This window comes from Chiloscyllium plagiosum, unplaced genomic scaffold, assembly GCF_037043375.1.
Source record: "Chiloscyllium plagiosum isolate Xiang-an unplaced genomic scaffold, Cpla_swu_hap1 HiC_scaffold_35, whole genome shotgun sequence".
NCBI lineage: Eukaryota > Metazoa > Chordata > Chondrichthyes > Orectolobiformes > Hemiscylliidae > Chiloscyllium > Chiloscyllium plagiosum.
Genome location: NW_028270173.1, coordinates 63,577,416 through 63,597,210, shown reverse-complemented (window position 1 = coordinate 63,597,210; position 19,795 = coordinate 63,577,416). Strand labels below are relative to the sequence as shown.

Below are 19,795 nucleotides of genomic sequence, written 5' to 3'. Positions count from 1 at the left end.
TATCCACTCCAACCTCTTCTCTGACCTATCACACCTTCATCTACCTATTGCATTCTCAGCTACCTTCCCTCTGCCCTAGCCCCTCCCATTTATCTCTCAATCCCTACCCCAGAAGCCTCATTCCTGACAAATCGCTTATGCCCAAAAAGTCAATTCTCCTGGTCGGATGCTGCCTGACCTTCTGTGCTTTTCCAGCAGTACACTCTCTACTAAACTTTAGCACTGTATACTTCATATGGTCTGACGGCCGTTGACATTGACACATGCAAAGAACGAAGGATGTAAAATGCTTACCACTAGAATTGTGCTATTATGAACAGACGTAAATCGTCTTAAAATATCGTTTCCTAATTCTTCAGCAACATAATATCCAAAACGAGCTGCAGAAACATTCTTTATTTGGAAACTACTTACAATAAGTATCTCAGTGACATTGATGTACAGACAACCTCTGTGAGAGCCTGGAGCAGAGCAACAAGTTGCACTGAATGTAGAGCAGCGGATGTGGTGTACATGGATTTTAGCAGGGCGTTGAATCATATTCTCCTCGGTCGGCTCATTCAGAAATGAAGGAGGCATGGAATTCAGGGAAACTTGCCTGTCTGGATACAGAATTGGCTGGTTCATAGAAGGTGGTAGTTGATGGGAAGTATTCCGCCTGTAGCTCAATGACCAGTGGTATTCCGTAGGAATCTGTTCTGGGACCGTTGCTCTTTGTGATTTTTATAAATGACTTGGATGAGGAAATGTAAGGGTGGGGTTTGTAAGCTTACCGATGACATGAAATTTGGTGGAGTTGTGGATAATATGCAGGGCTGTTGTAGTTTGGATTAGAACACTTACAGGATGCAGAACTTGGCTAAAAATTGGCAGGTGGAGTTCAACATGAATAAGTGAGAAGTGATTCATTTTTGAAGGTCGAATATGAGTGAAGATTACAGGGTTAAATGCAGAATTATTGGCAGTGTGGAGGAACAGAAGAATCTTGGGGTACACATCCATGAATCCCTTAATGTTGCCACCCAAGTTGACAAGAATGTTCAGAAACCATATGATGTGCTGGCGTTAATTCGCATGGGGATGTAGTTTTAAGAGTTTGTAATGCTGCTGTGTTTAATCTTCGAGTAGGATAAAGGTTTGGCACAATATCAAGACCCAAAGGATGTTTCCTGTGCTGAACTGTTTGATGTTCTCTGTATCTGTTCTGGCCTGATTGGTAGTACCTCACATGTATGTAAATTAAACTCTACGTGCTACTCCTCAGCTCACTGACCCATCTGATCAATATCCCACCCGTACTCTGAAGTAACTTTCTTCGCTACGCACTACACCTCAAATTTTGTTGTCATCTGCAACATTCCGAAATACACCTTCGACATTTACATCCTTATCATGATGAAGATCAGTGAAGCCAGCCCCGATCCTTCTGGCACTCCACAGGTCACACTCCCTCAGTCTGACATGCATCCCCCCACTACACGCTCTGTCTTCTGCCTTTGAACCAGTTCTTCATTCAAAAGACTACTTCTCCCTGTATTACATGTCATCTAACCTTGCTAAACAGTCTATCCCCGAGGAACCTTATTGGCTGCCTTAGTAAAGACCACATAGAACTCGACTCTGTCCTCATCAATCCTCTTTGTTATATCTCTAAAAAACTCAATTAAGTTAGTGAAATATGATTGTCCACACATAAAGCTATGTTGACTGCCCCTAATCAGTCCCTGCCTTTCAAATTACATGTAAAGCCCATCCCGCAGGATTCCGTCAAACAATTTGCCCACCACTGATATCAGGCTCACAAATTTTTCGTTCTTTGCTTCACTGCGTCCTTATAACCCTGGCATCACGTTCGCCAACTCCCAGTTGTCTGGCAATTCAGCTGGGATTATCAATGAAACAAATATATCAGCAAGGGGCCCAGCAAACACACCTTAGACTTCCACAGAGTTCGAGGATACACCTGATCAGGTCCAGGGGGTATGGACCTTTTTCAATATGTCACAAAGTATTTCCTACATTCTGTATCCTCCAGTTCTTCTCCATAGTAATGAATGATGCAAAATAGTCATTCAGTCTCTCCCGCATCTGATGTGGTTCCATTTATAGGCTGCCTTGCTGATCATGTAGGAGCCTCATTCTCTGCTCAGTTACCACTTTGTCCTTAATCTATTTCTAAGATCCCTTTATTCGCCTTAACTCTGTATGTCAGATTGCTCCCTGAGATGGAAGGTTCATTATCAGCCGTTTAGTCATATACTAGGTAACAGCATCAGTGAGCCTCCAATGAAGCACTGGTGTTATAGCCTACTTTCTATTTCTGTGTTCGGGTTTGTTTGAGCTGGTGATGTCATTTTCTGTGCCGGTGACGTCATTTCATGTATTAGGGATGTATCTTTCCCAGAAAGTGGTAGATGGGATCCAAATTGATGCGTTTCCTGATAGAGTTCTGGTTTCAATGCCACGCTTCGAGGAATTCTGGTGCGTGTCTCTGTTTGGCTCATCCTAGCATGGATGTGTTGTACCAGTCAAAGTGGTGTCTTTCATCATCTCTATGTAAGAATACTGGTGATAGTAAGTCATGCCTTTTTGTAGCTAGTTGAAGTTCATGTATCCTGGTGGCTAGTTTTCTGCCTGTTTGCCCAATGTAGTGTTTGTTACAGTTCTTGTAAGGTATTTTGTTAATGCCTTTGATATTGTTTATTATCTGTGTAGGGTCCTTTAAGTTAATTAGCTTCTGGTTTAGTGTGTTGGTGGGTTTGGGGGCTACAATGATGCCAAGTCTTTTGAGTAGACTGCAGTCATTTCAGAGATATATTTGATGTTGGGGAGAGTGGCTAGTGTTTCTGGGAGATTTTAGAATTTATGGATTACATGAAATTTACAAAGCAGGTTCCCCCTTCAGTCTCGCTATCTGGAACGCCTTGGTCTCGCTATCTGGAACGCCAACTTACAGCTTAGCCAATTAACCACACCAAAGATTAAAACACCTCATAGAAGACTCCTGCCACTCCATTCACTCAACCCAAGAATTCTCAAACACCAAAGATACCAAGATCAAAGAGGATGAAATAATGGTCTGCTTTGACGTAGCAGCCCTGTTCACATCCATCAACATCAACCTGGCCAAAGAAGCACTGGCTACACTATCAGAAGAACCAAAGGCACAAAAAACAAACTCAACGAACTTGATAAATAAGGATAACAGCGTCACCTAGTGGAGCTATGCTTCAATACCCACATACTTTCAAAAACAAAGCTCTGCAGAGGCAGTAATGCAGAGTTTCGAAGTTACATCAATGCCAAATACCTAATGCAAACTTGGGTTCCGCTACGTAGATGGCACCTTTGTTATCATTAAATGAAACAAATTAGAGAAAACCATCAAGACCATCAATAATATCATTACTGGCACAGAATTCACAAAAGAGGGGGAAAACAAAAACAAACTGCCATTCCAAGATGTCAGAGTAGAGCGAACTGTCAATGGAGAACTTCAAACCAGCGTCTGCTGGGAAACAACACGTGCCGACCATTTTCTGAAGTACAGAATCAATTATCCCAACACCCACAAACGAAGCTGCATTAGGAATTTATTTCAACAAGCCACCACACACTGCAGCATAGAGAAACTACAAAGAGCAGAGGAAAATCACTTCAAAAGCGTGTTCAAAAAGAATGCGTACCCAATAAAAACAGTCCACTGATTTCTCAACACCAAACCCAAATAAGCAGACAACAATGCCCAGAAACCCAAGTCACTCACCCCTACATAAAAGCCATCTCGAAAATGGCTGCCAGGCTATGCAAACCTCTTGGCATCATGGTAGCCCACAAACCCAGCAATACACTAAAACAGTAGTTAATCAACTTAAAAGACCATATACAGACAACAAACAAAACAAACGTCATTTACAAAATTCCTTGCAAGAACTGGAACAATACTACATTGGACAAACATGTTAATAAAAACTACCCACTAGGGTACACGAACATTATCTAGCTACAAAAAGACAGAACCCACGATCACTAGTCTCCTTACATGCAGATGAGGAGGCCACCGCTTTGACTTGGGCAACACATCCATCATAGGACGAGCCAAACAGAGACACAGACAAGAATTCAGAGCAACATGGCATTCCAACTGGAACTCAACAAACACATCGACTTGGACGTCATCTACAAGACTCTGAGAAAAAGAACAGGAAATGACATCACCAACAGTATCCATGACATCAACACAGGAAGTCACAACACCAACCAAGGAAACTTAAACACAAAAAGAAGTTGGGACACAACACCAGCGCTTCACCGGAGACTTATTGATGATGTTACTTACTATGGTGACAAAACGACTGAAAATGAACCTTCCAGCTCAGTGAGAAAACTTAAATCCAGAACCTCAACCTCTGAGTTACTCGTTTTTCTAGATGTGTGCATGTGTGTGTGTGGATGCTGCCTGACCTGTGGTGCTTTTCCAGCATCACATGCTCGACTCTAATCTCCAGCATCTGCAGTCTTCATTGTCGGCAACGGTAAATTTCTGTCCACAAATCGCACAAATTACCACTCTTTCGGGTAACAGTCAGAATGTTTGCAATTGTGTTCATCTCTTACTATTAGATACTTGTTAGATCCTGTATCTCTTAAAAGAATAATCTCTTGCCCTTCCTCCCCGTTCGTTCTCAGTAAACTTTACCCACAGAGGTGAATTCGTTGTAAAGGTCAGGCTCTAAATCCATACCGAGCCCCTGCCTAGGCGGTGCACTGTCCTGAAACTCCTCAACATTGCTTTTGATTTCTTTCTTCCTACCTTCTGGCAGTGAAGACACCTTTTGCCAATTTTTTTGTATCCCACTCCATTACACTGAAAACACCTGAGGCATTGCACCTCCAATCTCGCCACTTGGGCTTCTTTTTTAAAGCTGTAGTAAACAATTACCCGTGTTCTCTACTCTTTGTTTTGTAGTGTAGAGTTTCTCTTTCTCCCAATTTCTACCCTCACAGGATGAAATTCTTGCTGGAAGCCAAACTTTGCCTTATGTCGTAATGTATATCCATCTGCCATCTGTGCTGCTCTTCTCAATTCTTGATATTTCCTTTCATCTCTGGCAGTGATTTTATTAACTGCTCAAGCAGAATAATCTTTCTTAGGCCCTCATAGGTCTTTTCTATTTTTTAGGCCCGCATACCTAGAATTACTATGTTTCAATCTTTTGAACTGAACGTAATTCTGACCTGGTTTCTTCTTTCTGTTTCTGAACCACTGTCTACACGCTTCTGATAACAGTTCATAAGCACTCAAAATCGCCTGTCAGACATCTTCATAATCTCTTGACAGCATAAACTCATCATTCATAATCTCGTCTGACAGTGCTGCAAATATCTCACTAGCTCTGACTATCAGTTTCGTCTAGGGGAGAAAGTGAGGTCTGCAGATGCTGGAGATCAGAGCTGAAAATGTGTTGCTGGAAAAGCGCAGCAGGTCAGGCAGCATCCAGGGAACAGGAGAATCGACGTATCGGGCATAAGCCCTTCTTCAGGAATGAGGAAAGTGTGTCCAGCAGGCTAAGATAAAAGGTAGGGAGGAGGGACTTGGGGGAGGGGAATTGGAAATGCGATAGGTGGAAAGAGGTCAAGGTGAGGGTGATAGGTCAGACTGGGGTGGGGGCGGAGAGGTCAGGAAGAAGATTGCAGGTTAGGAAGGCGGTGCTGAGTTCGATGGATTTGACTGAGACAAGGTGGGGGGGAGGGGAAATGAGGAAACTAGTGAAATCCGAGTTCATCCCTTGTGGTTGGAGGGTTCCTAGGTGGAAGATGAGGCGCTCTTCCTCCAACCGTCGTGTTGTTGTGGTCTGGCGATGGAGGAGTCCAAAGACCTGCATATCCTTGGTGGAGTGGGAGGGGGAGTTGAAGTGTTGAGCCACAGGGTGATTGGGTTGGTTGGTCCGGGTGTCCCAGAGGTGTTCTCTGAAATGCTCCGCAAGTAGGCGGCCTTTCTCCCCAATATAGAGGAGGCCACATCGGTGCAGAGGATGCAATAATGATGTGTGTGGAGGTGCAGGTGAATTTGTGGTGGATATGGAAATTTCCATTGGGGCCTTGGAGGGAGGTGTGGGCGCAAGTCTTGCCCCTCCTGCGGTTGCAGGGGAAGGTGCCGGGAGTGGAGGTTGGGTTGGTGGGGGGTGTGGATCCGATGAGAGAGTCACGGAGGGAGTGGTCTTTACGGAATGCTGATAGGAGAGGGGAGGGAAATATATCCTTGGTGGTGGGGTCCGTTTGGAGGTGGCGGAAATGACGGCAGATGATACGCTGTACATGGAGATTGGTGGGGTGGTAGATGAGGACCAGTGAGGTTCTGTCCTGGTGGCGGTTGGAGAGGCAGGGCTCAAGGGTGGAGGAGCGGGAAGTGGAAGAGATGCGGTGGAGGGCATCGTCGACCACGTCGGGGGGGAAAATTGCAGACCTTGAAGAAGGAAGCCATCTGGGTTGTACGTTTTTGGAACTGGTCCTCCTGGGAGCAGATGCGGCGGAGACGAAGGAATTGGGAGAATGGAATGGCGTTTTTACAGGGGGCAGGGTGGGAGGAGGTGTAGTCCACGTAGCTGTGGGAGTCGGTTGGTTTGTAGTAGATGTCCGTGTTGATTCGGTCGCCTGAGATAGAAATAGAAAGGTCGAGGAAGGGGAGGGAGGAATCTGAGACTGTCCAGGTGAATTTGAGGTCAGGGTGGAAGGTGTTGGTGAAGTGGATGAACTGTTCAACCTCCTCGTGGGAGCACGAGGCGGCCCCGATACAGTCATCGATGTAGCGGAGGAAATGGTGGGGTTGGGGCCTGTGCAGTTGTGGAAGATGGACTGTTCCACATATCCTACGAAGAGGCAGGCATAGCTGGGGCCCATGCGGGTGCCCATGGCTACTCCTTTCGTTTGGAGGAAGTGGGAGGATTGGAAAGAGAAGTTGTTCAGGGTGAGGACCAGTTCAGTCAGTCGAAGGAGGGTGTCAGTGGAAGGGTACTGGTTGGTACGGCGGGAAAGGAAGAAGCGGAGGGCTTTGAGTCCTTCATGATGGGGGATGGAGGTGTACAGGGACTGGATGTCCATGGTGAAGATAAGGCGTTGGGGACCGGGAAAGCGAAAATCATGGAGGAGGTGGAGGGCATGGGTGGTGTCCCGAACGTAGTTTGGGACTTCTTGGACTAAGGGGGACAGGACCGTGTCGAGGTATGCAGAGATTAGTTCGGTGGGGCAGGAGCAGGCTGAGACAATGGGTCGGCCGGGGCAGTCAGGTTTGTGGATTTTGGGCAGGAGGTAGAAGCGGGAGGTGCGGGGTTGTGTGACTATGAGGTTGGAGGCGGTGGATGGGAGATCCTCCGAGGTGATGAGGTTATGGATGGTCTGGGAGATGATGGTTTGGTGGTGGGGGGTGGGGTCATGGTCAAGGGGGCAGTAGGAGGAGGTATCTGTGAGCTGGCATTTGGCCTCAGCGGTGTAAAGGTCGGTGCGCCAAACTACTACCGTGCCTTCAGTTTCGTCTAAGCTAGCATTAGCCATAAGTCGCCAGACCACTCCATCCGCCTAGCCATTTTTTTTTCAAATTAGATAAAGAAGTCTTAGATATCTTTTTCATCGAAATGTGTCATTGCTTTAACATACTTGTACATATCAGTATCGTCTCTCTCTTCATCTCCATCCTGTTAACTTGATTTTCCTGACTAAGTGGCAACTTTTCAATGTCAAATTGTCTCTCCTTTCCTCTATCTTTTCTCTCTTTTACTCTCTCCTTTTCTTATTCTCTCTCTCACTTTCTTCTCTCTCTTCTTGCTCAGCTTAGAATATTCTCTATGCTTTCCCTCTCTCTCCCTCATTCTTTTTCCTCTCTCTCATTCCCTTTCGTCTCTTTCTCTGCCTTCGCTTTCACTTTCTCTTTCTCTCTCCTTTTCTTTCCCCCCTCTCTCTTGGTTATCTCTCCCGTTCTTTTTCCTTTCCCTCTATGTTTATCTTCTAAATCAATGCTTCTCAATTGTAAATGAGTTTTTTTTTCTAACTCAACTGCACTCGCCTGTTTCTCTGATACACCTAAGTGTTGAGTTACTCACTTACAATTTCAGACTTACTTTTGTCCTTCATTAACCCAAATCTAACCTCTTTGCTAATTCTAAAACAATGGTCATTTTCTGTCTTCCTAAACTTTCTTGGGAATTTTCGGAAGCCTCATGAATCTCCTTCACAATTTTAAGAGCCATTTCTCTCACTTTAAATGTAACAAGCTACGAGTAACTACAATGAAGCAAAATGTCTCACCTATGTTTTATTTAAAGATCCTGGATATTAACTGACAAGTGGCTGGAACCTTTCGGAGGACAAATCTGTTCTCATCTGCCCAAATCTCAGACTGGATCTGTCTCAAGTTGTCCAAATCACGGGCCCAAACCCCTAACCTGTTTTAAGTCGGCAGTGAACTCTTCTGCTAATTAAGTGAAACACCAAGAAAAGCTCACTTCGCTGTAGAAGTATGTGTAATAGAGAAATCCCAACTTCCATGGTTTAAGCAATGTTATGACGGTGTACAGGTACTGTACCTTTAAGAGGGTTGAAAATCGAGCAAAACTGCCTCACACAGCTCAAATGTATCTGAACAAGGTAACAATGTAACACATTATCGACACAAACAGAGCAGCTGGGTTTCCATGAGACAAGCACAAATTCTACCAATCAATTCAAATTCCGCCCCAAGGTATCAACTCCAATCAAGTTTTATCTAAGTATTTTGATTATGTTAAACCCAATGAAATGATTCGATGTTTTCGGGTATAAAACCGAGCATTTTTGAAAGTTAAGAGACAACTGCCAAAAGAACAACAGATGTAGGCTGCTAGTTTAAAGGTTCTCTCAGAGATATCGGTCTGTGGAAGGCGGTTACACAGCAAGACATCAAAAGTGACCTGGGGAAAATCTACAGAGGAAACTCGGCAACGCAGATTGGTTTTGAAACGTAATTTTGTTTGCAAATCTTAAACGGAATTTTTTTATTGCACTGGTATTGTAGAATGGGAGATAAAAAAAAGGCTTCAGAGAAAGGAGTTGTAAATAGTTGTTAGTTTTATTATTCTCTGTTGGATATAAAGTCTAATGTTAATTTTGACTTTAATCAGTTACCCCTGGGATTGTTCTTTGCCTCTCGAATTTTAACAAATTACAGTTGTGAATCTTTTCTGTGTGGCTGGTTTAAATTAGTAGAGGGGTTTACTTGGTGTCGTAACAATATCAATTTATTCTTTAACTCTAAAAGCGAAAATTAAACAACAACATTCTTTGAAAAATCTAAGCCTCCTTTTTCTTCAATGTTTGTTATCTACATCCCACTCTATAACAATCTACTGATCCAATAAAAGCCACTAGTAAGATTACATGAACTTAGTTTCGAAACCAGTCAGCGGCTGTCAGCATTGGTGACTGCCTTCTTTCATCTGGAAAGTTCCCTGGGTCATCTTCGGTCCTTTGCTGCAAAGATGTTTCATACTAGAAAGGTATTTTTGATAGTGTTTGAATGACAGTCTCTCGAGAGAATACAGTTGGTCTCACTTGCTAACTGTCAAAGTGCCAGCTTACTTATACTCTGAACATCGGATCATCTCATTGGTTCGAGGTTGACAAAAGCAATGAATTCAATTTCGATTGGGTTTCATTATCCTGGAGCACCCGGAGGAAACCCACGCAGACACGGGGAGAATGTGCAAACTCCACACAGTCAGTCGCCTGAGGCGGGAATTGAACCCGGGTCTCTGGCGCTGTTTCTTTCAGTAGTTTTTAAAACAGTTATAATTTTGCATAATTTTGAAGAAGTGAACTATTGTTAACTCCAGCAATTACATGTACACAGATTTACAGAGTCTTTGGAATAATTTACATTTGTATCTGTAACTCTATTGTATACAAGAAAAAAGACAGGCATTTCGCAACATATTAAACCTTCAGTGGCAGAATCTGCAAATGATGAATAATAATTGTTAATTGTAAGATGTGGATGATCTTTAAATTCATGCAGAACTTTAAAAAAAACCTTCATTACATAATTTAAACGTTAGAATTTGAGGAACGACTCAGTTAGAAATTGTTTTAATCTAAGTGTAAATATATATATATATAAAAAAACAAAGGTTTGTTTCATTTACATTGAGAAGTGAGGGCCTTGGAATTTCCCTCATGACTGAAAGATCTATTTCCGCACATACCGTTAGAAAATCGTGTCAGTGAGAAAAAAGCCATATTCTGAAGAAGGGGATTCAGTTCCATGGATTTGGTTGGCAAAATGTGGTGAAAGTTCGTTGGAAATTATAACCATACACGTCTCATTATGTTTTATCTTGCTAAATTGGTCTGATGCATGATTAAGACAATGAATAGCTTAAATCACAATTATATTCTCTAGGAGACGTAAACTGAGCAAAATTGATTGTATATACGTGGAATACTTATATAATTGAACGTAAGTAAAATTACAGTTTCAAAGTTCCATATAAAAAGTCTGTACTAATTCATCTTTTGATTTGAAAAAAAAAAGCATGCAAACTTACATTCTGAAAAAATTGTTAAAATAGTCCTGTCTTATTGTTCCATTTACAACATCGTCTCTAATCTGTGAATGCGAAGAATTCCAACTGAGCACCTACACTCAGTAAAAAAAAATTCAAACAGCTGATGCTTCTCCTCGACGATGTGTCACTGGACTAAGTGATTAGATTTTAGCATCGTTATACAACCTGTCTTCATAACCAATCAATCCTGACCCTGGCTCCGCTTCCATGGACTGAAGAGCAAATCTCCCCAAATCACCCTCATCAACCCCGATCACTGATGTTGCAAATGTAATGTACCACCATCAGACACACTCCAGCTCTCACTTTATCAATGAAATAATCTCCCAGGAAATGTGTCTACGTACCTTTGAGCATTCAGTATATTTTCTGGGGGGGGAATGTTGCTGGGGTGAAAGCAGTAATAAGTGATGGAATGAACAGCAGTACCAACTGATTGGAACATTATTGGAGTAATAAGGTGTGGCCAAACACAGAATGAACTCTGAACAAGCCATCGAACGAAACACCATCAGTTGCACGACTGGGCGAGTTGCAAAGTAGATCGTCCTATACATATGTCCTGATCAAAAATTCCAGGGATAGGTAAGATCCAAGGCAGAGCTTCTTCCACACTTTTTCCATAAAATAGTGCCAAGGAAGACAAAACACAGCGTCACATCCAATGTAAAGCTCTCTCATCAATACTCACAAGGCTGATACATCACAGAGTACATTCGGATTAAACTTCCCTTTACATCAGTCCAATCTAACATTCCCAAAGAAGATATTCCATAAGTTTCATATTGTTTGAAACAGCACGTGCATGATGCAGCGAAACGGTCTGATGTGTGAATGACTTGAATAAGCTGAATGAAGTCAAACGTGCATAGATTATATGTTTTGGTCTCAAGAAAAAGAGGGCAGATTATTGCCCGAATGGTCACAGATAGAGAGAAGGACTGGGTGTCCTTGTACACTCGTGCTCAAAGTAAGCATGCAGACGTAGCAGGCAATGGAAAGGGAAATGGTAGGCTGTGAGCAGGAATGTTTTGCTATTGTTCTACAGGGCCTTAGTGAATCGAAGTCTGGTGGAATTGTGTCTCGTTTTTGTTTCCTTCTCTGACTAAGGATGTTATGACCATGAAGGGGGTGCAACAAACGTTAAGCAGACTGATTACTCCAATGGGAGGACTGGCACATGAAGAAAGACTGAACCGATGAGACCAAACTCACGAGAGTTTCAATGAATGAAAACGGAAATCGCCGAAGCCTACTGCAGTTTGATAGGACGAGATAGTGCATAGGCAGGAACGATGTACTAATATTCAAGGACTCCACAAACAAGAGTCATGGTCGAAGGATGTGTGCCATTTCAGATTGAGAGGAGGAGGAACTTCTTCATTCAGAGCATGGTGAGGCAGTAAAAGATTCTGCCACATAAAGTAGTTGAGGCCACATCCGCTTTCAAGAAAGATTTGAATGCATTTCTTCGGGCTAAAGGGATCAAAGTGCACCAGGAGAATGCAGGAACGCGATACTGATCTGGATGATCAGCTATGACCTTACTGAATGGTGGAACAGGTTCGAGGGGTCGAATACCTTGCTACTGCTCCAATTTTCAATGTATGGTTGACTATATAGCATATTCTAGAGAGTTCTGATTTATAAGACATCTTATCGCTTTAAAAAGCGAACAACCTTTGTGGAAATCGAAATAGCCTGCATTAAGCCCGACCTGGGAGGTGTGCCTTGTCTCTACAGACTCTGCGCATCCCGGGTCTCTGCATAGAATGAAATGTTTTAACCAGTTACCAATCGGAGTAGGTCCATTCGGCGCAACCACTTTGGCGCGAGCGATTCGGCGCGGCCGGTTTGGTGTGACCCATTCGGCGCAGAACTGTTTTGTAGTTATTCAGTAGTAGTTATTAAACTACTATTACTAAAGTTATTAAAATGAAACATTAATATACAAGTTATTAAAATAAAATATAACCCGTTAAAATGCCATCAACAATTTTGTATTTACCTTATTTATTTTATTTTTATTTTCTTTTTAACATTTTTACTGAAGAGGATAAACATTATTTTTCTTTTTATTGCTTTAATTAATACTAGTAAGTAAGCCTGAAAAGGAATAAATAAGAGCCGCGCCGAATCGCTCGCGCCAAAGTGGCTGCCCGAATGGTCCTACACCCGTTGCCAAGATGGTCAAGGATATATCTCATTTAATGTAGGTTTAGAATCAGAAGAACCATCGAACAGGTGTATTTATGAGCAGCAAAATTATTGACATGTTTTGAAAATGAAATGTGAACCTGATTAACGAAGTTTCAAATGTGAAAATAAATATATCCATGTTTATAAATACGTAAACATACGCGCGCGGACGCACTCACATAATACCCACAGTGTCCCTCTCAGACCCTGACACACACACACACACAGACAGTCTGTCCCCCATACGCCCTGATTAACATATGTGCAACACTATCTCATGCAGACCCTGACACACACGCATGCTCTATCCCAATTAAACCCTGACAACACAATGCCACGTTCAGACCCTGAAACACACACACACTCTCCTTTACACTCAGACCTAGGACCAAAAAAACACATACAGACTTCCCTAGAACCTGCTTGACAATGTCGGTGGTGGGCAAATTGTTGGAGGGAATTCTGAGGAACAGGATGTACATGCCTTTGGAAAGGCAAGGACTGATTAGGTAGAGTCAACATGGCTTAATGTGTGGGAAACCATGTCTCACAAACTTGTTTGAGCTTTTTGAAGAAATAACAAAGAGGATTGATGAGGGCAGAGCTGTAGATGTGATCTATATGGACTTCAGTAAGGCGTTCAACAATGTTCCCAATGGGAGACTGGTGAGTAAGGTTAGATCTCATGGAATACAGGGAAAACTAGCCATGTGGATACAGAACAGGCTCAAAGGTAGAAGGTGGTTGTGGAGGGTTGCTTTTCAGACTGAAGGCCTGTGACCAGTGAAGTACCACAAGGATCGGTGCTGATTCCAGTAATTTTCATCCTTTATATAAATGATGTGGATGTGAGCATATGAGGTATATTTAGTAAATTTGTTGATGACACCAAAATTGGAGGTGCAGTGGACAGCAAAGAAGGTTACCTCAAATTACAACAGGATCTTGATCAGATGGGCCATGGGCTGAGAAGTGGCAGATAGAATTTAATTTAGATAAATGTGAGGTGCTTCATTTTAGGAAAGAAAATCTCAGCAGGACTTATACTTAATGGTAAGGCCCGAGGGAGTGTTGCTGAACAAAGAGACTTTGGAGTGCCGGTTCATAGCTCCTTGAAAGTGGAGTCGCAGGTAGATAAGATAGTGAAGAAGGCATTTGGTATGCTTTTCTTTATTGGTCAGAGTATTGAGCACAAGAGATGAGAGGTCATATTACAGCTGTACAGGACATTGGTTAGTCCACTGTTGGAATATCGAGTGCAATTCCCAACTAATCTAATCAAAAACTCTGTCAACATCCTTGTAAATCTTTTCTGAACCCTTTCAAGTTTCACAATGTCTTTCCAAAACGAAAGATACCAGAACTGCATGCAATATTCCAACAGTGGACTAACCAATGTCCTGTACAGCCACAACATGACCTCTCAACTCCTGTACTCAATACTCTGACCAATTAAGGAATGCATACCAAATGCCTTCTTCACTATCCTATCTACCTGCGACTCCACTTTCAAGGAGCTATGAACCAGCACTCCAAAGTCTCTTTGTTCAGCAACACTCTCTAGGACCTTACCATTAAGTGTATAAATCCTGCTGATTTACAAGAATGTTGCGAGAGTTGAAGGCTTTGAGCTATAGGGAGAGGTTGAATAGTTAAATAGGGTCAGGCTGTTTTCCATGGAGGGTTGAAGGCTGGAGGGTGACCTTATAGAGGTTTATAAAATCATGAGGGGCATGGATAGGATCCATAAACAGTCTTTTCCCTGGGTTCGTGGAGTCCAGAACTAGAGGGCATAGGTTTTAGGGTGAGAGGGGAAAGATATAAAAGAAACCTAAGAGGCAACTTTTTCACACAAAGGGTTGTACATGTATGGAATGAGCTGCCAGAGGAAATGGTGGAGGCTAGTACAATTGCAACATTTAAAAGACTTCTGGATGGGTATATGAATAGGAAGGATTTGGAAGGATATGGGCCAGGTGCTAGCAGGTGGGACTAGATTGGTTTGGGATATCTGGTTGGCATGGACAGGTTGAACAGAAGGGTCTGTTTCCATGCTGTACATCTCTATGAGTCTGTAACAAACACAGACAAATGGACACTGTCCCACGTGCACCCTGATACACACAGACACTGTCCCCCTTAAGGACCCTGATATACACAGACACTGTGTTCCCCTTCAACCCTGTGTTCACACTGTTATGGTCTAGGCCAGACCAGTCGAAACATTCTTAGGCTGGCAGCCCACACCATAACTTTGCAATTTGTTTCCATAAGTGTACAGTGAAAGTTATCCGGATTAAGTTAGCGACGTTGACTACCAGGTTTAAAACAGTTTAAAAAATTATTCACAAAATTACACGATGAAACACAGAACAGAATAAAGAATTCCGACAGAACTTAGTAATTCCAAACTAGACTTAAGTATGCTGTTCTGAATATACACAACAGTCCCAGCAAGCAAACCCCCTTAAAACCCAGTACAAATAGGACACATACTTCCAGTTTGAAGTTAGAAGATGGGAGAGAGAGTTTGCACACAGCTCACTATTGAACTCCCAACCAGTTCTGGACTGAACTAAACTGCTCAGCCAGAGAGCTAACCATTCCCCTTTCATTATACAGTCACTTCTCAAACATGACCACTTTGGCCTGAAGTCTCAGCTGTTTACGTATAAATAAAAGGCTTCTCAAAATCCTTTGCATCTATGTACCAAACCAGACTTATTGGAGCCCGGCCTGGTTTAATACCCCTTGTAAAAAAATTAAGGACAGAGTATCCTTGAGCTAAGGAACAGCTTTAAAAAAAATGGGACTAGCTTTGCGACACCTCCACCCCTTAAAAAAGAGCCATAAATACTAAAAGATGGCTTCATTTTTAACCCTTCAAAAACCCAGTTAGTAATTTAAACACACATACAGACTATCTTAAATGTAAACATGCAAACATTCCCAACCACATGCAAATCCTGCCGAGGTACACCCACCACTGAACGCCTCCATATCTTATTCAAGTCTCAATAACACATCGGCCATCACGTTTTTGTGACTTGCCACATGCACAATTGTCAAATTAAATGGCTACAACAACAAGCTCCATCTTAACAGTCTTGCACTTTTGTCAAATCTTTCCACAAATGTCAATGGGTTATCATGGGTGTGTACAATTGTCTCAGGTGCATTGTTGGTAATATAGACACTGAAATGTTGTAATGCCAACATCAAACTCAAAGTCTCTTTCTCCACTGTTAAAAAATTCTGTTGAAGAATGTTCAACTTCCTGGAAAAATACCCAATGGGCCGTTCTATTCCCTCGTTGTCCTTTTCAGGAGCACTTCACCGATACCCACATCATTGGCATCGCTAGCCACCTTGAAAGGCTTTCTGTAATCTGGTGTGGCAACTACTGGGGCTGTGGTTAACACAGTTTTTAAGGCTGTCAAATGCCTTTTGACAGTTCGCTGTCCACTGAAACACCTTGCCCTTTTTTAACAATTTGGTGAGTTGAGCAGCCACACTGCTAAAATTTGGCACAAACTTTCGGTAAAATCCACTCAATCCCAGGATCTGTAGTACTGCTTTTCTCATCGATGGCATGGAAATTCCCCAATTACTTTCATTTCTTCCTTCTTGTGGGGCCATTTGTCCATGTCCAATAACATGGCCCAGGAAGGTGACTTGGGCTTTGGCAAATTCACTTTTAGCTAAGTTTACCACTAAGCCTGCTTTCTGAAGTCGACCAAACAAGTCTGATAAATGCTGTAAATGTTCCTTCCATGAGTGACTAAAAATCACCAGGTCATCAATGTACACCACACAGTGGGGTAATCCAGCAATGATCTTATGAGTCAGTCTCTGAAAAGTGGCTGGATCATTTTTCATACTAAATGGCGTGACTTTGAACTGATACAGTTGTTTTGGCATTATGAAAGCCAAAATCACCTTTCTCTCTCTGACAGAGGTACTTGCCAGTAGGCTCGTAGCAAGTCCAACACAAAAATGTTTAAAGTTTGTGCGAAGATTTGTAGCTCAGGTGCTCGTTGTTGTGGTTCTGTTCGCCGAGCTGGAAGTTTTTGTTGCAAACGTTTCGTCCCCTGGCTAGGCGACATCATCAATGCTTGGGAGCCTCCTGCGAAGCGCTTCTTTGACAACCGGAAGCGGCAGGGACAGACCACTATAAACACCGGAGAAAACATCAAAGAAGCGCTTCGCAGGAGGCTCCCAAACACCCAAGCACTGATGATGTCGCCTAGCCAGGGGACGAAACGTTTGCAACAAAAAATTCCAGCTTGGCAAACAGAACCACAACAACAAAAATGTTTACATTGCTTGTCCTACTTTTTCTACACAGTCCTCAAACTGTGGAATTAGATATGCATCAGTCTTTGTATAGACTTTGACTTCGCAATAGTCTGCGCATAAACATTGGGTACCGACTGGCTTTGGCACCATGGCTATGGGTGAGCTCCAGTCACTGTAACTCACTTCAATCATGCCATCTTGGAGCATGCACTCTATCTCCTTCTGAACCTGTGCCAATTTTAGAGGGTTATGCCAATAAGCATGTTGCATTATCGGAACAGCATCTCCTATATCTATATCATGCACAATTAGGTTAGCATTTCCCAGTTTATTTCTGCATATCCCTCCATGTGATAGTAATAACTCTTTCAGGACATTTCAATTTTCTTGTGGAAGGTAACTCAGTAACTAATACCAATTTTTGACAACTTCCTCATTATCCAATTTGCTTTGAGGAATGTCCAAACCAGAATCCTCCGAACTTGGTACCTCCATCTGCGCTGTAATCATTAACACTTTCTCCTCTTGCTTTCCTTCCCTATCAACATACGTTTTGAGCATATTCACATGCCACACACTGATTTTTCTTCCTGTCTGGAGTCCTTATTAAGGAGTTCACCTCACTCAATTTTTTCTCGATTTGACACAGTCCACTCAACCTTACTTTTAAAGGGTCACCTGCTACTGGATGTAACACCAATACCTTATCCCCAGTTGAAAATTTGTGAATTTGTGATTATTTATCCACATCCTGTTCATTTTATGCTGTCATGCTTTTAAATGTTGTCTGGCTAACTCTCAAGCTCTATTTAATCATTCTCTAAAATTTGGCACATAGTCCAAATGGGTGGTCTCTGAATTCTGACTTATTAATTTCTCCTTAATCAATCTTAACGGTCCTCTTACTTCATACCCAAAACTTAATTCAAATCGACTGAACTGATCACTTCATACGGTACATCGCTGATGGCAAAAAGTAGAAATGGAATTTCTTCATTCCGATCATCTGGATAATCCTGACCATAAGCCCTCAACATGGTCTTTAATGTTTGATGCCATCTCTTTAATTGCTCCCTGCGATTCTGGAGGGTATGCAGTAGATTTGAATTTCTTTATTCCCAAGTTATCCATAATCTTCTTTGTTAGTTTGGATGTGAAGTTTGATCATTAATCTCACTGGATCTCTATTGGCAGTCCGTATCTAGCAAAAAAAAGAGTAATTCTTCTACCACCCTTTTAGTTGTGTAATGGGATTGCCTCTGGAAATCTAGTCAACACATCCATTATTATTAATAAATGTTATTATTCCCACTTTTTGTTTGAGATCGGGGACCTACACAACCAATCAAGACTCTCGTGAAAGGTTGCTCAAATGCTGGAATAGGTATAAGAGACGCAGGTTTTACTACTGCCTGTGGTTTTCCGATTAGCTGACATGTAAGGCATGTCTGGCAAAATTCAACTGCATCCTTGTGTAATCCAGACCAATGTCTTTGTATTTTAGCCTTCGTTTTCCTCACCCCTAAATGACATCCAAGTGGTAGCTCATGCACCACTCGGAGCACCTCCTTTCTATACCCCAGTGGCAAAACAGTTTGATTAATTTCTGCTCATGTCTCATCTGCTTGAATGTGTGATGGTCTCCTTTCTTCATTAAGACATCATTTGTGAAGTAATAACACACAGGAATGCATTAACTTTCTTTCTCTTTAAATGTATTTTCATACAACAGTTTTCAGTTCTCATCTTTCTGCTGTAATTCAATCAGCTCAGCAGAGCTAAATATACTTGCATGCTTACCTATTTGCTCCTTCTCTATTCCACCTATCTGGTCAAGAAAGGTCTCACATAATGCTTCCTTTTCTGTGCCTTTTGAACTCACCTGTTTCAACTTGTGTCGCTGTGATCTTGTGATCACCCAATTAGGGAAAATTCATGGATCAACATTCTCCATGTCTTCAGTTGCCTGCGCCCCCACTGGCTTTTCAACTAATGTAGACAGCAAGCCTACTGGTGATTCAGCTATATCCATTGCATGAACAAATTGTATTCCTGGAGCTGAGAGTTTGTCCAGTACTCCTGCCACAAATTCTCCACTTTTCTCTGGACTCTCTCACCTCACTTTACATAATTGAGCAGATTTTTTGTCTCAGGATGACTTCCTGTTACCAATACCTTTTCTGGCAATAGTCCCTCAGGAGTACATACCTGCTCATCCTCCAGCATTATAGATTGAGAGGATCCTGTGTCCCTCAATATTGTAACCTCCTTAAGTACTGTTCCTGGCTTATGTGAATAAACTTTACCATTGTGTGTATATTTTTAAGCAGATCTGGCACTTCCTCCTTAATCAACCTCTGATCATCTTGTACACTCTGAGGCAGTTGTCTAACTTCCCTTTTGCTTTTTGTTACTAGACCAAGAAAACTTCCAGGCTTGTCTGGTTTTCCTACATCTAGCTTTCTCCTAGCCCACCGACACAGTGATTCATCCAGCCCACTTTATTACAATGAAAAAAAAAGAGCTTTTTAATTTCTTTGTTCATCTCAAGGGTTTCTTTTTTACCCTGTGGTAAGTTATCCTTCTCATCTTCACTGAGATCTACCTTTCCCTTTCCACATGATGATTTCTCTCTCCGCCAGTCTCTATCCCTCATGGACTGAAATTTATTCTGGAAGTCAAACCATATTTTATGGACCAGC

The 19,795-nt window shown here is 42.3% G+C and overlaps 1 protein-coding gene and 1 pseudogene across 4 annotated transcripts in view; both read right to left on the bottom strand.

Moving 5' to 3' along the window:
- LOC122541583 (uncharacterized) overlaps positions 1-19,795 on the bottom strand; it is a 102,443-nt gene that overhangs the window by 47,653 nt on the left and 34,995 nt on the right. The gene's annotated exons all lie outside the window — the stretch shown is intronic.
- The window catches only part of LOC148141060 (major histocompatibility complex class I-related protein 1-like), a 44,666-nt pseudogene continuing 27,906 nt past the window's right edge, over positions 3,036-19,795 (bottom strand).